Source organism: Chroicocephalus ridibundus, chromosome 1 (assembly GCF_963924245.1).
Source record: "Chroicocephalus ridibundus chromosome 1, bChrRid1.1, whole genome shotgun sequence".
Classification (NCBI taxonomy): Eukaryota; Metazoa; Chordata; class Aves; order Charadriiformes; family Laridae; genus Chroicocephalus; species Chroicocephalus ridibundus.
The window spans coordinates 191,943,383-191,968,916 of NC_086284.1; the positions used below are offsets into that span (position 1 = coordinate 191,943,383).

At 36.9% G+C, this 25,534-nt stretch overlaps 1 protein-coding gene across 16 annotated transcripts in view; it reads left to right on the plus strand.

Moving 5' to 3' along the window:
* Positions 1-25,534, plus strand: part of FOXP2 (forkhead box P2) — a 433,923-nt gene that overhangs the window by 333,503 nt on the left and 74,886 nt on the right. Inside the window, exon 3 of one of the 16 annotated variants that reach the window (XM_063323214.1) lies at positions 11,946-12,016. The exons of the other annotated variants lie outside the window; for them this stretch is intronic. The gene's annotated coding sequence lies outside the window, so the exon portion shown is untranslated. The remainder of the gene's footprint in view (positions 1-11,945; positions 12,017-25,534) is intronic. 16 annotated transcript variants of the gene reach the window in all.

Sequence of the window (25,534 nt, forward strand, 5' to 3'; positions counted from 1 at the left end):
ATTAGGCTGTAAACATAAGTTATTTTCTAAAAGCTGGTTTAAAATGACAGCTAGAACATTAAAATGTTTTAATTACAAAATAAGTGGTGATTGTTACAATAAAATAATGTCTGACAACATCCTTGAATCACCTAAATCTGTAACTTACTTTTGATAAATTCTGCTCCTTTGTACTAATCCAGGGTCTTATCATTTAAGTTCAGAACATAATACTAAAGTTAAAAGATTAAGTGAAAGCAGTATTAATCAGAAAAAAGTGTACTGACTAAACTATATAGAATTCAGTATTTTTCCTATTTTACGGATGACATATTTTTCAACATCTTCAACAGCTATTTTAATTCCTGAAAATAACATTGTTTTTTAAGTTTAGACAGAAAGCATAGAAGTAAGGGTTTAGTATTGATCCTTCTTTTCTGTCACTGGGCTTTTGCTCATTCTTGGACTATGCTTTAGAGCCATTTGATTTTTTATATAGAATTTACCCTGCAATAAGCTCTGCTTTTGAATACAGATGCATCTTACATTAACTTTTTCCTTTATGCTTAACGCTGTCGTCAACTTTACTAGGGACTTGATTGAGTCTTGAGTTATCAGTTGGTCTTTTTTGTTCCTTGGGACCCATTTCCGCCATTATTAACCAGTTCTTAATAGTTCTGAGAACAATATGGCGGCCACAAATAAAAAACATAGTGCCAAAAGTCTAACAAAATATGACAGAATTTCTGCTGGTCTTGTTCCCACATTTCATTTTAGATGCATTAGGGTAGCTTTGGTGTGTTGCTAGGAAATAGCAAGAAAAAGTAGGAGATGTCGAGAGCAGTTGTATATATTTAAATGTCATCGGATGTCATTGGCAAAACAATAGATACACATTGCCCTAGACTTTCCAAAATAGTGTAATTCAGTTCCCGATCGTAACAGTTTCTGGATCTTAACAGTTTCTGTATTTCTTGACCACTAAGCAGAATGCTAATAATCTGTTTGATAGGTATTTAAATGCAAAATACACAAAAGTGAGGGCTATTAGGTTGCATCAAATGCTTTGCCAGCTCCGTAATCCAAATAGCATGCATCAGTAACTGTTTTGGGGACATTTAAATGGTATTTCTTGTAGACAGTGTTGGTAAAAGAACTCTCTTCTGTAATTGCAAAAGGGAACTTGAGCTTCAGGGATCACTGGCAACTTACTTCTGTTGTCTGCTGAGAAACTAACGCTTCATACTGAGCAATCGTCAAGAACAAAACTCTTATCTTCTTTCATGCATAATCTGTACATAAATTGTAACTGAAGGTGACTTTTCTTAGCAAGCGTCCAAGGGCAGACTCTTGGATGCAGCAGGTTCTCTCACTTTTTATCAGTCACCTCTTGGGCTGAGCTGACAGTGCCACTAATAGCAACAGATTTTGTCAACTGTACCCTTCTGTTGGAATTTCTTTCTTTTCAAAAAATTTAAATGAGTTCTGCCATGAAAAGGGATATGAAAAAATAAAACTGTGAGATGAAAAAACAAAATTGATTTTATGATAGAAGTTGAAAAATTTGACAAGAAGTTCATACTTGCAGCTGCTGCCTTCTTTCATGGACTTCTTTCGCTCAGCCATTCACTTCTTCCAGCCCTTAGCCAGTTTGTGAGCTCAGTAGGTATACTGTTCTCAGTTAAGTGTAGGGAGTTTCTTCTCTCACAACTCCATCCTACACTTTCCTGGTTTTCTTTCTATCCTTCTAATTGCTCCTTTGCCATTTTCTTCAGAGAATCTTTATTGTAGTTAATCTAAATGAGAAACCTAATCATCATCTTTGGGGCTGGTACTCCAGATACCGTTCCTTTATTAAAAAAAACAAACAAAAAACCCAAACAGATCAAACTCATCCCATCTTCCTGATGCCAACCCATGGGTGCTTAGACATCAACTTAAACACCAACAGGAATGATCTTTCCTCTTTCATCCCCTTTCTCCGTCACTGTCAGCTGTATCAGCGTGTTGGTTGCCTTAAGTTTGGAGCATAAACAAAATCTTGAATTGGATATCTTTCCTATTCCTCACATCCATACTAAGGTACAGCTTTTTAAGCTGTGCGCTGAGCTGAAACTCTCACACAGGTTCTCCGCATTTCACTTACTACAACTGGCCTCTTCTCAGCACATGACAAATGTCATCTTGTCTCATTGCTGCCACTGTTCTGCACAGATTATTTTCCTAACATCTCTCTCTACGTCTTTCCCCAGTTCCCCTTCAAAGCATCAAATACAGGCAGTTTGTTTTCAGTTTTATAATCCTTCATAGACTGACTTCATGATACCCATTATTCCTCATAAAGTAGGGAAAAAAAAAGAGCCATTAATTTCCTACTTTTAGATTTTCAGATAAGCCCTATTGTACTTTCTCCTGTGCTGTCTGTAATGATTGTGAGGTACCTCATTATCCTCCTCCAAGTCAGTCATTCAGACTTCTCCAGTTTATGTATAGAAAGCTTAGGCACAGATATTGCCTGCTATCATGACAGGTATTTCCTATCAGTCTGTCACTGTCATCTCTTGTCTTACATAGGACAATCATTTCACTTTGTGTCTGTGCAGTGCCTGCAGCGTGGTCCTGGTCAGCAATGTGGGAGCCTTCCTACAGTTGCAGTAATTCCCATGCTACTGCTGCTGCTGCCGCTTCCGAGTCTTTCATCGCCTGTGTGATTTACCATGTGCATTCAAGTGCTTCATTCTAACAGGATAAAATACAGCCTTATAATTAATTTTTCTGCATTAGTGATTCAGCTGGAAGTTTTTGGTGGTCTGACCTTTCTGGGGGACAAATCATGCTCTTCTTCTGTGGCCTCAAAGTTTACTGAAATTGCAGAGCACACACATCTCCACTGCATTTATTAAGAAGACTCCAGTATTTTCAATCTACAAGAAATACTTGTAAATGTCTCAAAAATAGATATGTTTTTAAAGTAAGACCAAGAGATATGATTCAAAAGGACATTCAAAAAGCCTTTGAGACAGCCCTTCACAAGTGACAATTAAGAAAACTGAGTAGTTCTGGGTGAAAGTTAAAGTTCCATCATAAGTTAGAAACAAGTTAAGAGACAGAACATAGAGTAGGAGTAAATTGTCAATTTTCAGCATGGCAAAAGGTTAACATTTCTGTCTACTGCTGACCTGTACATTAAACAGCATTGTTTAATATATTTATTAATGAGCTGGAAAATGGGCTGAAGGATATCATATGTGTCAAAATGTAAAGATGACCAAAAAACTTATTTAGCCTTATCAAGATTAGAGATGACTTTGTGGCACTCCAGAGGAATGTAGAATGGCAAGTAAGTGAATGCCATAGTGGTAGAGGAAAGACAGTATTGATTAATATGATACATATTGAAGGAGTAATTTAACTGCTTACACTGATAATGTAACTGTACTGATTGTTAAAAATTAGGTATAATCACAGTGTGGGAGAGGAAACAAGTTGTCTCTTCTTATAATAGGCACATCTTTCCTTAGTCTACAGTAAAACGGAAACAAGCAAACAACCCAAGATTTATGAAAATTGAGACGTGTGCTGACAAAAATATTGTAATACCATTTCTATTTTGATGTATGATCTCACAATGTTACGGTGAATTTGGGTTGTTTTGTTTCAATATAAAAATACCATTCAGTAGCCTGAAGAAGGATCATTTCTTTTTTCCCTGTCTGCACAGATACTTCTGTTACGCAGTCCAACTATTTCAGACCATACATTGTGTCTGGACGTAACTCCTAGCAAAGCTGTACTTTGAAGGCCACAGGGGAGTGTGGTTTCCCCCCCGTTCATATGTATTTCTGTGTGAGAGTCTGCTGTATGTAATAGTTTTTTTCAGTGAGCTAATTTTTCAAAACCAGAGTAATTTTCTATATAAAATATATTCTAATTACAAATGTCATTTAGTTTGTTTCTAAAAAATGTTATCAGAAATTCTAATATTAATAATGCTAATAATAATTTCTTAGTTGACAGAAAAAAAGATTGCATTTAATGTCTGCGAAATTTCTTTAATCTATAAATCTTGAGCAGATAGAAGAAATTTGTGATTTGAAAAACTGATGGAGCTTTCATTCCTAAAACCATCATATCAGGTTATTTACTCAAATCAGTTACCCAAACTACACTAGAACTGTCTTTGTGACAATAAGTGAATTATCTTTTTAATATATGTATATATATGCACATTCTTGTGAATTGTCTGTAGAGGCTTTTCATATTTAAGTTACTTGGGTAGTGCTTTGTTCTGCTTTATACTAGATCTCTCGGTCCTCTCCCGGTACATACTTTTTATGATTCTGGACTTTATTAGGAACAAAATTTACCACCGCCTCTTCATTATTCGTATTCTGCAAGCACTGTATTAGTTGCAGTCTCTGTATTACTGCATAGAAGACTCTTACTTTTTATGACCTGAGTCTCCTTCTCAGAGCAAGTATTTTGGTATCTTTGTACAGTTCCTTCCAAAAAGGTGATCTTCATTCATTGGTCTAAATGAGAAAGCTTTCACCTGAATTGTACAACATAGAAAACCATGAGACTTTCAGTCATACTCCTTCCACTTCTGTCTCTCTAGGCTTGGACTATATGCCCATGAAGAATATTTATTAATAGTTTATCCTATTTAACAGTATAGTCATATCACAGAAACCAAATACTGTTTCTTTGCTTCTGTTTTATTTCTTTTGTTCCTCTGTATCCTGTCTCATTGGGACTACAGTAGCCTGTGTTCATGCATAAACTGGATTTCTACTCCACAGAACATCTTCTGTTCCCGTCTAAAGAATGTGTAAATCTCATCAGACTAATTGCAGATAGGCTAGGTCAGGACCCTGAAAGATGAATGCCAAGATTTGTTGGATACAGTCCATAGCAACCCTGTAATGGTCCAATCAGGAGGGACGTGAAATATAAAGATTAAAACTCCAATCTCTAAATCCCTCGGCACTGTCCTATTCTTTAAGAAAGACACAGCATTGCCTTCTGATTGCCATGAATAACCCATCTTTTTCAGTGCAGTATGGTCTTTTTTATAACACCTTGAGATGGAGTCTCACTGATATTTCTCTAACCGTCTCCTTTCCTTGGACTGCCTTGCATTTTAGGATTTCATACTTTTTAAATGAGACCCTTCTTTAAAGAAAAATTATTTAGCTACACTAATCTCTTAAATGATCTAAACACTCAACTCTTGTCCTTGAGGACACACTTTAAAAAACGTATCTTTGCACTTCTTTAGATCTTTGGTCTGGAAGAAGTTGTAACTAGTCATACAATAGAGTTTGTTGAGAAATCTGTGGGTGAGAAACTCAAAAACTACCAGCAAGATGAAGAATTTAGCAGAAGATGCAAATACAGACACGGGCAAACACACAAAGACGGGGTGTCTGGAGATTCATTACAAAATATTGATTATTCCCCAAATAATAGAATTCACGGTTACCATTTCACTTATTACTTGCAATTCAAGAAAAGTCCTATTTTGCATACTGGAAGAAGTTTCTTTTCTAAGTGTGCATGCAAAGAGTGCCAGCACCATTCTGTGAATCTGAACTACAGCAGATTGCAGGCTGAGCACACTGTGGTTTCTTTTTTTGTAGTGGATGGTGTACATTTTCATTTGGTCTTTTGTCACCTTGTGTCCTGTGGTATGAAACCATGAAACTGCAGTGAGACAACTCATGTTTAGAGTGGTGGGCCTTTTCCTAACGTGTGTGTCTAGCATTAACTGCCAAGTACATCAGGAAAAAAGCCATTTTTTGAAGTGAACAATTAATTACAAAGAAGACAATAAAGTGAGAAAGCAAACCCAAGATTTTAGTTTTTGAAATAAGACATTCTCTCATTGTCGGATTTCGGCTGGTTTTAAAGCCTGTTAAGTTGAGTAGTTACACATATGAGAATAATTCCAGATAATATATAGTCCTTTAGGACTGAAAATATTCTTCAGTTTGTCCAATTGACTAAATTTGTCTGTGAAGCAGCAGGCTGCTGGCTCCTTCGTTTCTGTTGAATCGTTCTACTACAGAGATATAGATCTGCTCAACAAAGAAGGATGCAATGTCAGCTATGGAAATGCATGTAGAAAATTACTATATGTTTCTCATTAATGATTTCCTGCATTTATAATTGCACAACAGCTGTAGGTACTGGTAAGACCACTTCCTTTATTAAACAATGTCTGGAATATAAGTTGGTTGGTTAAGTATTTGTCATGTAACCCTTGGAAGGAAAAAACAACACCCGAAAAAGAGAAACTACTTATTGCTAATTTTATTTAAGATACTCATCGTTTCATCATCTTTTTCCAACCTCACTTTACTCTAGGACATTTTTGATCACTTTGTTTTGTGTTCTGTTTTTGTTACCTGTTGTGTTTTGGGGTTTTTTACCTCTGGTGGTTTGATTGGAAACTTGTTCTCATTTACAAATAAAGTTAAACAGCAGTGTCACAAGAAAGCAGGGAGTGATGCCGTTGCTGGAAGGATGGGGGAGTGTCCTGCACAGCATTTTTCACACTTCCAAGCAGTATCCTCTTGACCTTCAGTTTAACTTTGAGACAGTCACTCTTATCCAAGAACTGATTGCTCAATCATTTTACCTGAACGGTCACATCTTTAGGAAACAAGATTCGCACACAAGAAGGAATGGCTTTGGGTTGACTTCAAAGCCTCTTGTACTTTGACGGCTTTCAAGGTTCCTTTATGTTTGGAAAAGCTGAAGAAACAAATAATTTGTGGAGGGCCTTGCATGCGAGGGCTTTTAAGGAAAAAAGCGATTAGCCACAAATTCTCTGAATACATTCCTAGGCGGGAAAGTTCAGAGGCACTTCATGGACTGTTTGCTCCAGCTATGACATGCAGAGAGCAGGAGCACCTCATGGCTCAATATGTTCTTTTCTTCATGGTATCGCAAGGCTGCTGTGCCTACATCTGTGTCAGGGACCTCGTTTTAGTGCTTTCACTAAAGCTTTCTGTGTGGACATATAATGGGCAACTGCAAATGTTTCGTGGTTCCACAGATGAGAAAGGAAGAATGTTCCTTAAGCATGTTCCACAGACATGTGTGGTCACCTGCACTTCCTTGTGAAATAGGTTTAGAGAAAGCTTTGTAAAGCTGCAGCTAGTAATGCATGCACCGAGTCCTCTAACTGAGATGTTGCCTATCTTCGCATGGGATATCAGCTCAAAATTCAGGCTTCTAAGTACGTTGGTTGCGTCCAGAGGGATATGAGAGTAGTTGATACTGAGTCAGATCCTAATATCCTGTGAGTGCCCGCTCCAGGTGTGTAACGAGTGGTGGGCAGGGTGACATGATAAGACAGGATAAAATCTTGCGATCCTTCCTTTTCACATTCTCCCAGCAATGTGAGGCTCAAACCCCCTTCGTGTTCAAAAGCTTGAAATAGATTTTTCATCTATGTGTTTGTAAGTTTATTTTTTAAAACGTGTGAAGTTTGGAGGTTTTTTCTGTGCCCGTTCTGTCAAAATTAGTACTTTATTTCTGTCTTGAATGTATTTAGGTCCTGTTTCCAGGCATTCAATCTTGTTAAACTTCAGAGAAAATTAAGAGAGAACAATGTCAACATTCCTATCACAGGATCAGACTTCTCAGATCCAGCTAATGCTCTTTGACTGTGCTTCAGAAGCTGGAGATCAACTTCTTCAGCAGCTGAAACCTGGCAGATTTAAACTAGATTTATAACATTATTTAGTTACAGTGAAATCATTAAAGTTCTGTATCGTAATTATGAGTGATTTCACGTACCAGCAAATCTCTGCACAAAAGCTTGCAAGACGTGACTGTGGTATCTGCTGGTAGTTGCCTCTCTCTCTCTCTCTCTCTCTCTTACTCAATCTGTTCTCCTTTTTTTCCAGATAATTATACGATGATTTTGGAAGTGAGGACACTTCTTTATATTCAGGAACTTGTCTGCCATTTAGTCTGATTCTTGTAGATGGAACGTATACAAATTTCTCTTTCAAGCAGACAAATTTTGTTTCTGTAATCAGCTGGGAAATATCCTGGTGACAGCTCCTTGTTTATATTCTACGCATATGCCAAAAACCATAAATGCCTTTTTTCTAATCAATGTTTTACTGTACAGTATTGAATTATAAAAAACTCTAATAGCGTATAGAAGGCTTACAAAGACCAGTGTCAGTAGACTGAGTATCACTAATCAAGTGTACAAAATTTGAAAGGTAGGATTGTTTCTCCCTTACTTTGTTGAATTTTGGGAAGACACGGAAAAAAAGAACCTTCATAGAAGGATTAATTTTAGTACCATTTACTTCTCTGTGCACACTTTATGTTTAGATGCCATTTATAAATATCTTATTATCATTTGTTAAATTTTATGACAATTTATACCATGCCTGATGAATGTAATTCATGCATTAAACATGCACACGTATTTTAACAATATTTGCATCTTATAATATGCTTTGTAACGACTTGTCATAGACTCATCGGTTAAACATTTATTTTACAAATGCATTTTGTAACATGCTATGGTAATAAACTATAAAAAAGTTGTCCCACCTTGTAATATTTTCAGATGGATGAATAATGCATAACAAATTCTACCTTCATTTAAAACATGACCTCTATTCTGATGAAATCTGATACATTGTCTGGATTTATGATGATCACCGAGTTGTATGAGGTGCTGTCAGGCTGCTTTCTGAGTAATTTTTGTAGCTGATAAATTTGAATTAATCTGTAAATATTTACAAAATAATATGGTTTATCTTTTTCTATTATTTTATTTTTATCCACCTGACTCATTCAAATCAAATGTACCAACCCCCATTATGCTGTGAGCTAATTTTCATTCAAATAATTTCTGGAAATTCAATTCAATTCTGAAATTGATTATCAAAATGGTGATTGTTCCCTTGATGGCTGCCTAAGTTTGTCATATGTATCTCTAAAGAGGCCTATGCTACTGTCACATCTAATCTTAGGAGCTGTGTAAAGCTGAAAGGTATATAATATTGGAAAAGTTTATACTGAGCTCCTACACAGTAAAAAACAGGTTTTTACTATTTATTATTTTTAATTTTGCCTGCATCTGCCATGAGACTCAACTTATTGACGATCTGACTTCCTGAAGCATCATGCTGATTTTTTCAATAGTTTTTTTTATCTGAATGTTAGTACCTAAGTTTCCCTGGATGGTTTCTCTCTGTGTGTGCGCACATGTCGTAACGTTTTCATTCATTTTATTCCACAACAAGAGTTTTTCTTCAATATTGAAGGGAAGGAAGGGGATTTGAAGGTTGGTTGGTTGGTTGAAGTAGGATATAGAGTATTATAGCAATGTCCATGCATCTGGTGATAGAATTACATGACTGAGGATTTCAGCAGTGTTCTTCTTTTATTACCTTTCCGTACCTGAATCAAAACTAAAGTGGATGGTGGTTTTACTTTTGCTGTTCACATGACCCTAAGTTTTAGGACATGGCATCTATCTGGTGGAGTCTGAATGTGTGAAGTCAATACAGAGTAGTCTGGTTTTACATCTGTTTGACATAAATACAAATGACTACTTCAGGTAATCAAGGCATTTTTAGTCAAGACGTTGTTGTCAACACAGGTTATCCTATCTGATTGAGACCTATCTGATTTACTTTATCCTATCTGGTTTATCTTATGTGATTTAGAGACAGTTTATCCTGTCTGATTTAGACATCTAATTAGGGTTTAATGAATTGTGCCACAGAAATGCCTATTTTTCTCCTTTGAGGAGAAAGGTAACCTCAGATGACTAGGTCAGATATAGGTGTCTATAGCGTAGACTTTTTGCATTTTTGTAGAGCAATTTCCCCTCATTCCCACTTCTATTTTTCTTTATTTTTTTTTCTTCTAAATAAATTACTGCTTATGAAATGAGCCAGGCTTATTGTCGATAGAGCTTTACCTCTTTACACACTGAGCATATTAGACTACATTCTACATAGTCAAACACGCTCTGTTTATATTGCATAAATTCTGTTATGGAAGTCTCTCTGCTCATGGAGAGAATAATTAATTCCATTTCAGTTTGCAATTTTTTTGTTAGTGTTTCTCATTAGATGAGGACGAGCAACTAGTTCAGTTGGGATATGGTGTTCTGATGATGTGGCATTGAAACAAGGAAATATTCCTTCTATGTGGGCTTACAAGCAGTCATGAAACTTCAGACTAGTTGTCCTCTAAGTACTGAAAAGGATTTAGTAAAGGTGAATTATTTAGTATTCTATCACAAACACTTTAGCCACCACTTCTCCCATTCTTTTAAGTCTCACAATTTGAACAACATTTGCTGTCTTTTCTATTAAAAGTCTAGAATGAAGCAGTCTCTTTTTTTGCAGGAAAATTTTACCTATTATTTTCCACAGTGGTCATTTGTGTTAGAATCATGTTCTCTTGCTTATTCATCTTTCAAATAACGTATTTGGCTGCCTTGTTAGGTAGGATTCTGATGATTCCTAGATTTAATTTTATATAAATGTCTATAGTATCTAACTGTTTGTCTGGATTTCTTAGTTTTAAGTTTGCACATTATTTCTTTGAATGCAACCAAATGATACAGCATCCTGGTAGTTTTTAGTTCTCATCTATTATTCTCATCTATTATAAATCACGTTATGGTTGCACAGGAAATAAAGTAAACATTTATATGATGTGACAGGAATTCCTTTTTTTTAAGTTTGCTAAAAAAGCACAGAGATTCCAGCCTCCACTGTACATCTTGGCAACTTGTCATTCTTTCACTCATATCGAATATATGAGATATATATACTTTTGTTGTTATTTGTCTGCTTCAGCACTTGTGTAGTTCAGATTCATTGCATTCCTTGTGTTCTTGAAATTGCTTTTCTTCGTTTCAGATACAGAAATGCCTGTAAGATGCATTGTAGACATTTGCTTTTGCACATTGCATATGTCTGTTGATACAGGCATATACACAAGGGTGTATTTACATAAACAGATATCATATGCGGTCCTAGTACAGGTATTAAACTGCAGGGTTGTTTGTCATGAACTTTTCTAAGCTGAACTTTACTAGTCCATTTTCTTCTGTCATTACAAACCTCTACTGTTATCTCTGACAATAATTTCCAAGGTATTATTTCCTGTTTTCTCCTTCTTTTTTCTTTGCCATGTCAGTTCTTTTCCCAAAAGCACAGTGACTTGTGGGCTAGAAGAGGGAATGTTTGATCCAAAATTAGTGGCAAATTCAGCATCTTCCCACTACTGAAGCCAACAGTAGGGTCTGTATATCACAGGTTAAGAGACAATTCCAGCTGCCTGGTAGATCACAGACTTGATTTAATCCCTGGGAGATAAGATGCAATAGGTTTTCAAACTACAATACTTATATGCATACCAAATAATTTTAAATTTATTTTGATATTTCTAAGATATTAAAGTAGTCAGACTCCCTCAGAGGTACATAATAAAAAAAATAACTTTATAGAAAGGAAAAAAAAGCTTTGTGATGCATATTAACACATTTTCGAAGATTTTTTAAACTAGCTTTTCTTTTATATAATTCACATTTCCTACATAACATGATGATGTGATGTTGTATAAAGGTTTTATTCTAGTTTTGTTTGAGAGAATCTGCATAAATCATGTATGGTTTCACCATTTGTGAATAATGTGGCAACTCCAAACTCATGCCAATGAAACCATCATATTATCATATCATGTACCGTATATAACATACATACACACTTCCAATGAGTTAGAGGAATAATACTGAAAAACTCTTCCCTGCAGGCTTGAAAAATGACCAAAAAGTAGAGGTCACTTTTCATGCCTTGGGAGAAATAGATCAAGAAATTAAAACTCCAATCAATACCTATAACCTTAAAATGTATTTTAATGTGCTGCAGCTTCAGTTACCCTCAGCTGAAGCTTCTCTATTTTAGCTTACAGGGTCTTGTGACCTCAGCCCATAGCAGAGTTTCAACAGTAATAGCGACAGCCATCTTGGATAAATGTAAGTGAATTTTTTCCTCATTTCTATAGTTTCTGTCCCTCACAGTCACTTTTGGAGTTTTGTTTTTCACTCAGGATGTAGACAGTATTCCTGACAACACATCTGTTGTGTGCCAAGTAGCATGATGGACGCAAAGTAGCAGTAAAGCAACTAAGTGGGACTTCTTGCCTTTTAAATGTCACAGTAGCAGGCTCATCTTGTGCTTTTGAAACACCAGGCTGATGGCTGTGCAAACTTTATTTTACCTGCAGCTAGCTTGACGGTAGTTTCCATTATTAGAAGACTTTGGCCATATAATCTTATTTTAGCTAACACTAAGGATGAAATCTAGGAGAATTCAGAAAATACACTTTTCTAAGAAAAAGTTTGCTTACTTCAGTCAGCTTTACCATTTCAGTTCTGCTTCAAGTCAGATTGTAGTAATCCATTCCCAGACCTAGCTGTGCACTCGCTAACTATTGTATAAATCTGGGGCTGGAGCTGGAGCTGGAAAAGTATACACGTTATACATTCTGCCTGTGTCACAACTTTCAGAAGTGTGAGAGAAAGAATGAAGGGCATCTGCCCACTACTGGTTTCTGAGGAATATCAAATACAGCAGATGCTGTTAAAATCACTGTTTTTTCAACAGTTGTCACTTTGTTGTAGTGGTGGCTACTCTGTGATCCTAACACAAGCAGAGGAAAATAGAAATACAGTTTTCCTTGCAGAAAATCCTGTCTTGTATGCTGATAGCCTGAAGAAGCTGGCATTTAGTAGTAATATACAAAAGATACCTGGACTTAGGTCTTGTTCGGTGTTTAGTACTGAATTGGCCTTTGTCTGAATTCACCATTTGTGAACAATGTGGCATCCTTGATCTGTTAAACCACCATGCCACTTTTCCATCTTCTGTTTGTTCATGTACATAAATATGTATGTAACGTACAGACATACCTAAAATTCCGAGGTTTTATTTACATGTATAGGCCATAGTTGCATTGCGGCACTGTAGCTACAATAGTACCTTTTCTATGACCTCAGCTAGCTAAATGCTTGGTTGTTCAAATCCAGCCTGTTCTCTTCCTGTGGTTTCATAGGATGTGTCCGTCTTGAAGTCTGTGAACTGAAAGGCATCACATACGCAGTAGTTCAGGCTAAAACTAGCAGACGTGAAACTGCCTTCATCCATCTGTCTCACAAACATGTCATTCCGAGACACATAAGGGGCAGTCTTGGTGTTTTACCTGCAGACCTATAGTCAGCTTAAAAAGTCATCAGAATTCAGAACTTCTTGCAACTGTGTCATTATCAATATCTCCATAAGGTACGTGAGACCAAATCATATACAACAGTGTCTAGAAGGCGTGAGAGTAGAATGACATGTATGGAAACAAGTTTGTGGTTATCTTGAATTTCTGTGTGTCTCAGACTTCGGTTTGCCACGTAGGTGGGAGAGTGGGCATTGCTACCAGCTACACACAGAAATCAGTAGTAAAAGAAATTGCATGCGCGGAGTCTCTTCTTTTTGACTAAAACTATATGAATTCAAAAACAGGTGTAAGAAATGTTAGCATGGCTACCGGTTACTAAGCATGTACTGAATCATGAAGGATAATTCCCAAAATTTCTCTGCAGAAGCAGGTGTAGTTGAAAACTCATGCAAACTCTTAAGAACCAATGTTCTCAAGGGTAAAGTTGTTTTATAATAATTACCATAAATATTCATTTGATTTCAAAAAAAGAGGAGGTGTTCTTACATTTGTCATGGCAAGGCTGAGTTAACGGAGGACCTTTGAAACCACTGTCAGTGTGTATGGATTTTGAATGTGTGTAAGTATAAAATAAAAGATCAATTTGTTAGGAATTTCGTGAAAGTAGCACTATAATTTCAAAACCAGCCATATCTATATGCTTATCAAATATCAGTTATTTTGTTGGAGCCATGTATGCCAACATAACTTCATTGCCACAAGCTCAGTCCTGTATTTGTTATCTTTTTGACACTGTAGTTTATGTGACATCTCTGTCCCATTAAGTGATGTGATCCTTCCGTACAAGAATGATCCCCTGCTTTGATAACTGTCTCAGTTTTGTAACAACATCAAGATTATTGAATTAATAGAATGATAATGTGATTCCATACATCTTGTTAAAACAATATTCCCTTGATAATGGATAGTTAAAGTGCGTTTTATTTCCTGTTTTTATTATTTATGTAGCTCTTCCAGTTATCTTTGAACAGGGGAGACCAACAAAAATCAAAAGGATGTGTTTATATGTGTCAGACTTTTTTTTTTACTAGAACGTGTAGCATGTTTAACATTTGGTGCGTATATAAATAATACGTAAAATATGCATATATAAATACTTATATATGTCTAAATGCAATGTTGGAGCTTAGGTATATCTCAATATTTAACACTTCAGTATGTTACACAAGGACTTTGAAATACAGTAGAAAGGAATTTGAAAATATGTTACAGAAAGTGTGGTAGAGCACACTCAGAGGTTGTACGGTGTGAAGAGCTTGCTATAAAATGATTCAAGATATTCAAAAGCCAGATGCTCACAGATCCAACCTGTTAATCCATTTGGCCAAATAGATATAACATTACGTGTGATACAAACTTCTAGGAATTTCAGTTTCTTTTTTATGTCACGCTATCAATTTTCCAAAAGTCTAGCTAGTGCAAGAGGCCTTTGTGCTCCGTAGTAAAAAAATATAAATGACCTCTGATGATCTTGTAGAGATACTGAATTAACTAAGGCACTGGTGGTGTTGCAATCATAAATATCTAGTTATGTTATTCTTCTGGTTCTTCATACTTGTCTTTCCATCCTCAATGTATAAAAGGCAGAGAAATGTTAGACACTTAATAAAGAACTAAAGTCCATCCCCACAGTATATACTGCTGCAAATGTAAATTTTATTCAGCCTGAAATCTCCTTCCTTTTAATGTTTGCTGCACAGCGAAGTCTAGACAGTTGGAGTGAGTGGAAGGTTGTGGAGATGTTTTTTTCAAAGATCTGTGCACCCAGAGCTCCCACCGGGTTCATTTCCAAAATCCACACATCATGCCATCATCTACAAAGTAATGAAGAGATTATAATCATTCATTTCTTTTGCATCTTAAATTGGGAAGTGTACTTCGGTTTCATTCAAAATTCATTCGTCTAAAAAATTACTTCAGGATGTCTTACATGTAGCAAAACTCAGCAAGAATAGTATGACTTTAGCCACTTTAATTGCCATTCAGAAACTCCCAGTAATGACTGAGTCATTGCTGCTGATGAGAGAGGCATGATGCATGCTGCAGAGGGAGAGACAGATGCGTCTATACACCCTTTTAGGCAGCCTGCAAAGCTTTGTGCTTTCTCCAAGAAAAGGTAAATAGTCAGCTTAAACCTTGCCAGCAACTCTATAAACAAGAAGATGCCAACAGCACATTCCCCTTCTCGATTACCTGAGTGTCCTATCTGTGTCCTCCTTCCTTGTGTAAATCCTGCTCTGATTTCCTTGTGTTTGTTAGACTATTTGATATTTGTATAGTGTTCATAAAGTTTATAGATACCCGTCATTAACAACTTAGTAATAATCCTTATCTGCTCTTCTTAATCAAGTTGAACATTCAGATCTCTCCTTTTCTTCTCCTTAAATCTCTTTTTCCTAGCCTTTGTTATGACTTGTAACTGAGTCTGAATGTCCATAATTTAGAAAACTCTTCAAATGAAATAAGCTGGGTTTTCTTTACGAGTTTAGTAAAATAATATTTTTGGCCTCTGTAGGGTGTGCTACAGTTGGAAATAGGAGCTATACCACTGGAAAGAATCAAAAATGTGCCGAAAAAGTCAAAATATTTTAGCAGTAGCAATACAATTGATTCAATATTGAATATTTCATTATAGCTTCATTAAGTGTTCCGTTTACAAGGTATTTCATTATGACTTTTCAGTACTAAAACACACTGAAATTTATTACATGGATTTTTTATCAAAAAAAAAAAAAGATTTTGAGAAAGCTGAAATATTCCTAAATTTTCAAAACAAATTTTTTTAATATTAAATTAAAACTCTGTACAAGGTGCATAAAGTCAAGTTCACATTAAAGGAAAACTTTCATTTTTAAATTCCCTTCACTAATATTTTTATAAATACATACCGTAAAATTTGATTTTAAAGAAAAAAAAACCTGGATTGCTCCCAAGCAGTATTTTTAACCCTTCAGAATTGCTTGTGAACCAGAGAAGTTCCTTTTCACACTGTTGATTTCTGCTCATTTTTTTTTGTATTTCAGAACTCGATTGCTTTTCTACATATTTGTCCAGAGGGAAACATTGCTGAAGCAGCTGAAAACCTTAGCTGTAATTTTACTCTTGGTTTATGCAACACTGTAGTTTTGAACTTGCTTGCACTTCCAGATGGAAAATAATTTTTCAGGTATTAGTTATAATTTAAGCACAGGTCTCAGTGTCTTCTTACAGATCTGAAGAGCTGCGGAAGCTCTGGTAAAACGTAGATGGTGGGACATGATCTTTTTCTTAGAAGCAGTACTCTAAACACTGCATGTGTGTGAACTGTAATACTGTCTTTTGTCAAAAGGATAATATTCTAGGTCATACAGTAATTAAAATAATACTTCCGGACTTTGGTAAGCACAGGTCGGGCAATGACCTTCATTCCCTAGGTCAGTTCTAGGGGGACCAGTTATTGTTCCTGTCAAACTTGGGGGCCAAGTTGATGCTGGGTTCAGGTCAGTACTGATTCCCTAGTTGGGCCAGGTATTCAGGTACAAATGTGCGTCTTCTTATGTTTCTGAGATAAAGTCAAGCATAAAAATAGCTGACAAAGTTTTATTTAACGTTAACAAGCATTCAATAAGGGAGTAGTAGCGAAAAGCACATTTTTTTTTACCTTTCTATTACAAAATATTCATTTTATCAGTAAATGGAATTTTTTTTGGTCATCATTTTTTATATCTTTGCAAAACACTTGCAGATTTTTATACTTCTAGGTACATGTCTACAAATAATTACTGTCTTTAATCGATGCAATGGAGGATTGTGTTAAATGTCCGATAACTTTTGGAATATAAGCAGAGTAAGGGAGTGTTGGAATAGACTGCTGGGGGTGTTCCCTTGCTTGAAGCTTGTAAAAACATTTTAGACAAATGTCTGTCAAAACCAAAACAGTTTATTCTGCTTTTGAAGAGAGGGATGGAGTAGCTCACTCGCCAGGGTGTCTTCTTTTTGTTCTGGGGTTTGCGTAATGATTTTTTAACAAGAAATACTTTTATTTTAGCTTATTTCTTTTAATGAAATTAGTTCAAATTAGATTGCTAATCAGCGGTTACAGCAATTAGGCCTACATGTATATTTAGTTGGTTTGTGAGGGTTTTTTGTGAGTGATCCAAATTGTATGAGAAAGGAGCTACATCTCTTACTCTTAGACTAAGTATCTGAATTCTACTAAAATAATTTCTGGGTAGTTTCTAAAGCTGAATAAAAGTGAGAGGCAAATAGAAGTTTGTACACAAAATACTTGTTAAAAGAAGTCTGTCTCAGATCTTGCAGAAGATTGTGTGCTTATTTCAAATTTACACTATGATGTAAGTAATACTGAATTTTCATAGGATCAAAGCTTTGTGACAAATTGATTTTGTGTCTAGGGAGCCAAATAAAACCAAATTCTTCAGAATCTATGATTTTCAGTGGGATAGTGCTCCGAGAGCTTTGGAAAGTACCGCTTTATTAAATGCTAGGCACCTTTATGAAAAGAAATTATTAGCAACACATTTAAGACAATAAGGACTTAAATGCTTGTTACTTTCAAAACTAATGGAGAAGATAATTTGACCCCCTTCTCTGTCTCAGGTCTCTGGTTGCTCCCTGAGGCGTAGGGAGTGAGGAGCTTGAATTCCTGCCCTGTCAGCCTGGGAGCAGGGAGAAGACCCAGCTGTTGGGCTGCTGGGGGAGCCGAGGGGGCCATTCGCACTCACTAGCCCCGGGCATAGGGGGCCGTTACGGACCTGGAGCAGAGCAGTGGAAAGACTGAGTTTCTGGAGCCTGCTGGTTTACTGGCACTGCTGGCGAGTCAGACCCTTCAATGCGGGTCCCCGCTGTGGGTTCAGCCCCTGTCCAGGTCCTCGTTCACTGGGGAAAGGGGACGTGGGGCATGACCCTGGCCATTGCAGCCTTTCAGTGGAATGCATTGAAAACCATTTTTGTGTCTTTTTGAAGGAGTCAACATTTTCACTTTACAAAGTGTTAAAATGTTTTCTTTTCTTTCCTATTTGCTTGTCAGAACTGTTTTTTTTTAGCAATATGCATTTTGTATGGTTTGCATGAATTTAAACTTAGGGTGTTTCATACGGCACTTGGCTTGAAGTGTGCTACTTCTATTTCTGACGGAAAGGACTTGTGAGTCTAAAACACTTTCTGTCTCCTCATAGGCCTATTAAAGCTCTTCATTTCCCTACAAATGTTGCATCGTAAGAACTTAAAAAATATGCATTCTGTTTGGTATCCCTGGGAGTGCTATATATGTTTTTTTCTGACAAGCAACCTCCAACATCTAATACATCACAGTTCTGGTAAACTTTTGAAAAGATAAATAATACTTTTATTTTATAAATTTATAGTGACATCCTTAACAAAAATATGTTATTCAAGAAATATCAACAATATTTTAAGGTAAGTTAATGAAGATATGTTCAAACATTGTAATAATCAAACTATTATCTGTATACAAGACTGAAGAAAATACGTTGCGAGGTGCTGCACCATTTTTGTGATTCCTCTTGAGAATGAGTTAGCTAAAATGAAGGTGCTCTGCTAGCTTTATTTAAAGATCCATGCTTAAAAATGACTAATTTTATAGCATGTATTTCTGTTTATGTGCCTGTCAGTTTTAAACAGCCTTTTATATGCAAATGCGTGATGACAGTTCTATATTCTGTGTCATTTCTTCACTGGAGTTTTTCATGCTATTGGAGTAATCCCTTAACAGATATTTATAGAGTTTTTACTGTTATTTTGACAAATCGGACATTGTTATTGAAATGCTAAAAGAAAGTAATTTTAATACTTTTGGCGTTGGAAGTTCTAAACTTTTTAAAAATTATGTGTGTTTCCTAGGTCTATCTTAGTAAACCTTTTACAAAAATTGGGTGTTTTTAGTTCCATTGTTTGTCTTAATAAAAATCTGTATTTGGAACTTGTTTCTAAACAAGTGTATCACTAAAGATCCATCTCTATTGCTCCCTCAGTCATTTTGTTGTACGTGCCTATACAAAATTGTGTGTTCTAGTAAGTTAATTCATGAATATCATATGCTTTACCACTACTAAATTTGTCTGTGGTTAGAGATAGATCATTTTGCCATAATTGTCAATATAAATAAACTCAGGCTTATGGTCTGTAATTTTTGTAGTTTGGAAAAGCTGTTGCCTTACTGTTGGCGATGTGCTCACAAGGTGACGAGTTGGGCGGATTTCAGCTGTACTGTCCAGCGCAGTGAATGGCTAAGCGATGGCCAAAGAGAGGGCTTCCTGATTTCTAAAAAGAAACAGTAAATTTGTCTCATCTCTAGGAAAGACTTCTTATTTTGATACTAACCCTCAGCATTAATTCACACTAAAAAGTAGAGATTGAGAAAACCAAATACAGTATTTCCATAGTCTTGAACAAAAAAAGTCATTGGCAGGTGACACAGAAAGACAGTGAAAGGACAGAGACACTCACCTGTGTCTAATGAAGGAGGTGACATTTCAGTAAATGGAAGGTACTTAAATATATACTGTGCGTTGGCAGTCTCCCAAGACTGCTGATGGACGTGTGTTTGGGGAAAGGAGCAGCGTATTGAAGAAATCGCTGCTTTGAGCTTTGTCGTGAGAGCGGGAGCGGGGACTGGCTACAAGCCCGGAGGGAGTCACCAGGCTGGCACAAACTTTCAGAGGATACCAGGTGCTGAAGCCATGGACAGCTTTCAGATCTCTTCTTGACAGATGTGGTGAAACTATATTTACCCTAGTTTATTTGCAAGATTTCTGTATTCTTTTCAGGATGTCTCCGTCTTAATGGAATTACTGGTGTGAATCTTCTGTTGTTTGAGAGTAGCACGTGGTACACAGGACAGTTTTTCTGCCACTGTCACCCAGGAACCCTGTGGCCTTTCAAATGAACTACCAAATTAGTCCAGATTCACCTTGCCTAACCTAAGGCATTTAAGTTTGGATACCTCTGTTAGAAGCAGAGTCAGTCTGACCTATGTCTGTAGTAGAAAAGACAGATGTAGACAATTTTGGTTTAACATGGACTGGATTAGTCCATGGATTTGCACATTGTCCTCTGTTGCCTGTAGGAAGTGCCCAGGGCAAGTAGGTGTATCAGTAGCATGCTTAAAATGATGTGGTACGAGCGTGTCCTGAGAGTCACTGATTCATGATAAGATGCTATGAAATTATTAGAGGTCCTTGTCAGGCTCAGTTACCTAATAGATCGCTTCATGATGTGATACTCCTGTATATTCATCTGAAGTGGGAGGTAGTATGGGACAAAGAGAGGGGGATTTTGCTGTGCCAGACTCCCCTGTTACGGTTTATGTTTCCCATTGGATCTCATTTTACTTCTTCAGTTTTGATCTCCATAAGCATTTTTCTCTGTTAGATGACACTTATCACATTTCCTTATTAAAGTTAACAAAAGATTGAGTTATTGTTCTGTTATTCACTTCCTATATTTTTATTTCTGAAAAGACTAAAAAGTACTCGAGCTAATAACCGTGCCATCTCTTACAAAACTGCCACATGATGATTGTATGAGAACGACGGCAGAAAATTCAGTATGTGCACTGGGACAGATCGACTGCAGGCCGTGAACTCTGCATTTGTTACAGAGTTTGGTGTTTGTATGAACAAACAGCAAAACCAGGCATACAGAAATGTCTGCTCTGTATGTGAACGTGGCTGTATTTTATATAGAATGGGAAAATTTGAAATCCTCTCATTCATGTGACACATCACAAGAACATGAAATGCTGCAGCAGTTTCTAGTTGTCTAGAACATGAAAACAAAGCAAAAGTTAGGTGCAGTTGTAAATGCCTATGCCCATGCAAAGCAGGTGTTTTCCAAGGAAGTGAGTAGCAGATGATTACGCACACCCTAATATTTGATGTGTATACCGACACCAGATCTGAGGGTCTTGCAAATTTTGAGAATTTTCAGTCAGAGGAATTAATATTAGGGTGGCTTCAGGATACTTTTATACCTTCCTAATCCTGCTCAGAGTAGTCATCATGAGACCTTGTGAAGAGCCTTTGGGTGTACTCCTGCCCTTAGCGGGAGTCAATATTTTAAAACATATGTTACAGGGTTGACAAAATAGTTAGGACATTATGGCTTTAACATTATTAAACATGTTGGTAGAATCTGGACTGTTCTGTGACTGCTGTTTATCAAATAAAAACTAAGGATTATCTTAGTGCCCCATTTGACCATCCTTGTAGGCTCATGTTCATATGGCAATATACTTTCCATATATTCTCCAAATCTTTTGAGAGCATTTTTGTAAAATGCATTCATGGAATTAAAAAAAAAACCAAAACCCAACAGAAATCCAAACCCTACACCAAATGTTATACATTGAGTCATTTATTTTCCTTTTAAAAAATCCTGTACATGCTTTTGTACTGGGACTGTTTCTTACAAAAGAAGCATGAAGACCATGTATTAATTCACTAAAGATCCATTAATCCATTGTCCTCATGTCCAAGAAACCCCACCTTTCCATTATACACCCCAAAGACACATGAACAATGAAAGTGCTGACAAATTATTCTAAACTCTGCAGCGCTCTGTTTTTAAACTTTTAACTAATGAAAGGCTGTTTCGAAATTGCTGTAGAAAGTTCAGATTTACATGAGCAGGTTCACAGAAGTTGCCTGGCCTGAGAAAGTGCTTTGTTGCCCTAGTTCTGACCTCCCTGGACAGTGTTGGTCACTGTTTCCTTGCACCGTTTTAATCTGTGGCTGTTGCTGGAGCTGAATGGGGAGCGCTAATCATAATGGTCTGATATGAGTTGACTGCATCATCTCCTTATTTTCTTTAGAGACAGTTTTCCCCCTCTCACTGTCTCACAGTGCACAGGATTAATTTTCTAGCAGTGAAGCGCTAGAAAGCAGCCTGCTTCATCTGCTCTTCAGGCTCCAAGAAGCAGTTAGGCTGCAGACCTGCATTTCATGATTGGTGGTATGGCCCCCTTTTATCATAAACTGTACAAAAGAGCCTAAAAGTCAGTGTGGTGGACAGATAAGGGATTTGATTCAGCCACCAGATAGGAAAATAGGTGGATTGGTCTAATCCCAGCACTCCTCCTTGAAAGCCTGAGAAGTGTCCATGTGTCAGCTCCTCTTGTGGGCCAAATGATAGTCTTTATTGCTTACATTTGGCTGGGGTCCATCCATTTTTTCCAGAGGCAGGAACAAGTAACACCAGTTCATACCCATGCATTCCTGATGAATGAACGTAAAGCTATAGAATACTTATCAGAGTTGGCAGGGTCAAGAGGGAACTTTACTATTAAAGGCTACTTTGGCTGAGATCAAAAAATGTTCTTTTATCTCTCTCTCAATAACATCCATAAGATATGCTACTGATACGCTTGGATAATCTGTTTTCAATTTTCTGCAGCTGCAGCATATGCCTTTGCTGTGGTTGCCAAGATTCAACGGAGAGGAGGCAGGATTTGGAATGGAAATCTTGGATATGTTATGTGGGTCCTGGGCAAGGTGGCAGTGATACCCAAATCATTGTCATCTGGGTCTCTTACCTTTCTGCCTGAAACTGTCCTTAACTGGAGTTCTTATGTTTTATGTGCAAGGGTTACCAGGAAGAGTAGCCCCATAACCCACACGCTGGCCATAGTTTATGCCTAGAATATGTTGATGTGAGCTGGAGATAAAAATTGTTGTCAGCCATTTGGTCCCATACAAAGTTATCTTTATCTGGCTGTTGGTGACAGCTGCATGTTGTGGCTTGAGGGATGGGGGAAAAAAAAAAGTCAATCTCAAGACTAATAAACAATTTCTTAATATCTAATTGATCCCATGATTAGCAACAGAACATATAAGCAAGCTAACATGCAAATTTAGGCATATAACAGTGTGTACAGGCTTTACATGGGCATAAACAGCAGCTGAAGAAAGCCCTGGCTCCTCCTATTGACACCGAGCCAGTTTTTGTAAGTATCATACAAGTGAAAATTGCACTCTCTTCCACATCTTTAAGCCCAGTGAAAAAGTAAGGTCTCAGCAGTCCACTAGGGGAAGCTCCATTCTGCTCCATGCAGCCTTATGATATATATGTAACGCTTATGAAAGGGCAGCTGCAACAATAACATTGAGCCTGACTCTTTCTTTTTTTATATATCAATTTCCACTGGGATTTTATTGTTGACTTCAATGGCCTTTTAGTACACTGTGTTTACATGGATGTAAACAAGAGAAGAATCTGCCCAGAATGTATCACGCTATATGCATGTAATTAGATTGTCAATATTCAGCTCCTATACATGCAACAAACTAGAGGTCAGAAAGGTTACTGTGTCTGTCCTTGTCCTGAGGAGTGCAGGGAACTAAGATGCCAGAGTGCCTCAGCGCACAGAAAGCCATCGACCTACACAGATTTTAAAGTCTGGTGCTTACACGTATATGCTTAAATGGAACTCTGGCTTGGCGATTGCCTAGCTTTGAAAATCGTGCTGCGTAGAGGCTGATCATGCATGTTAAAATAATCACAATCTCCATAATTAGAAAATAGACCTTGATTCATTCTCCTGTTGTTGGCATCAGTTGAAATACTTCATTTTGGTCACCTGAGGTTCCCTGGCTAGTTGGTGAGAAGAGAGGAACACGTTCAAAGTCAAGATTTGAAATATTCAGGATTTAGCTGGGATCAATTATTTCCTGATTGTGTCTCTTTTTGTGTTTACTATTTGAAGACTTTTCTTTGGGAAAATGGAGTTGCCTCTATTTTGTACGTACAAGAATTGTTTCACACTCTTCTGCTTTTAGCTGGAAAAAGGCAACAGAAGAGTTGTTCTGCTGAGCTAGGGAAGATATTTTTCTTGGTTAGCCTTGACTTCCCCTTAAAACAGAAACTCTTAGAGGGGGTCAGAGCAATTATCCACTTCTTGAAGACCTAGGAATACATATGAGAGCCTTCAGCCTGTCGAACATTTTATAGGATAACAAAAATGCAAATGTAGAAAATTTCAAGGTGGTGGTAATAATTGAGGTATGTTGGGACGAGGTTTGATTTGGGCTTGTGGGGAAGGAGTGTTTCGACTGGTTTGGGTAAATTTTGTTGGAAATGTAGAGTATCAAATCACTTTAAAATACAATGTGCTATTGTTGGCTTGCTGTTTTTTTTTTAAACCAATAGAAACCTAACTCAGCCAAGGTCAGCAGTTCAGCAGAAATTTTCTAAGGCTGTCTTGTGTGTACTGAGAATTAAAACACAGTAACAGTAAAATAATCCCATAATTTAGCACAATATATTGATTTTCTCAAACAGTTACATAAGATTAATAAAACATTTTAACTGATATCTATTTACGTATATGCTAAGAATTGTCTGTAGGTAATGCAGTTCTGGTTCCAAAGCAGACAGGATGTCTTATAACACTTCCACTTTAATAATAATTTTGCTGACTCTGAATGGCTATGCATAGGTAGTTCTCTGCTTCTTCACTTCTGTGGGGTTCAGTTGTACACCAATGTTTTGTTCCGTGGCAGAAAAGAAATGAAGTGTTCTCATCACGGACTGTTGTTACATGCCTACATCGGGAGGTTCCTCGCGTGATTCATGGAGAGGAAGCTCTCACACAGAACAATTCAAAATTCAGAACAGAGCTCAATTTATTCTGTCTGAATTGCTATCTAAAGGAGCTTCTTTCTCTCTTAACTGCATAAATAGTATATAGACACTCCTCCTAATTGAAACTGTTAAAGTTACAAGCTATGATTTGCCTGGCTGCAGGCAGTCTGTGTATTTGCTGCCGTTGTCTTATAAGAGGGAAACAGTGCAGATGGATCTCTTTTTCTGATACGCAAATAGTACAGTACTTTCAGAAAGCTGGTTTAGTCTGGTAGCCATCCAGTCCTCGAGCTTTTTGTAGGTCTTGTAGTTCATTATGATGGTAATTTTTTACCATCGTACTGTAGCTCATTGGAAATTGGACTGAAACTTGGAATATTATTGGCCAACAAATAGTTTCAGCTGGCAATAATTCCTGGGTGTCATTGGCCTGGGGCACATTTGTACCATTGCCCTAGAGCTTCATATCCCATTATTCACATCTCCAATCTGTAAAGCTTTAGATAATATTTGTTCCTGAAACAAGTTTTCATTTCTGTGTTAATTCTTGTTCCTGTAGTATTTGAAATGCATGTATCAACGAAGAGCCTAAGTATACATTGCTGTGTACGTGAATCAGATATAACCCTTTATATATCTGACTTTTGTATAGGCAGAGTTGTCA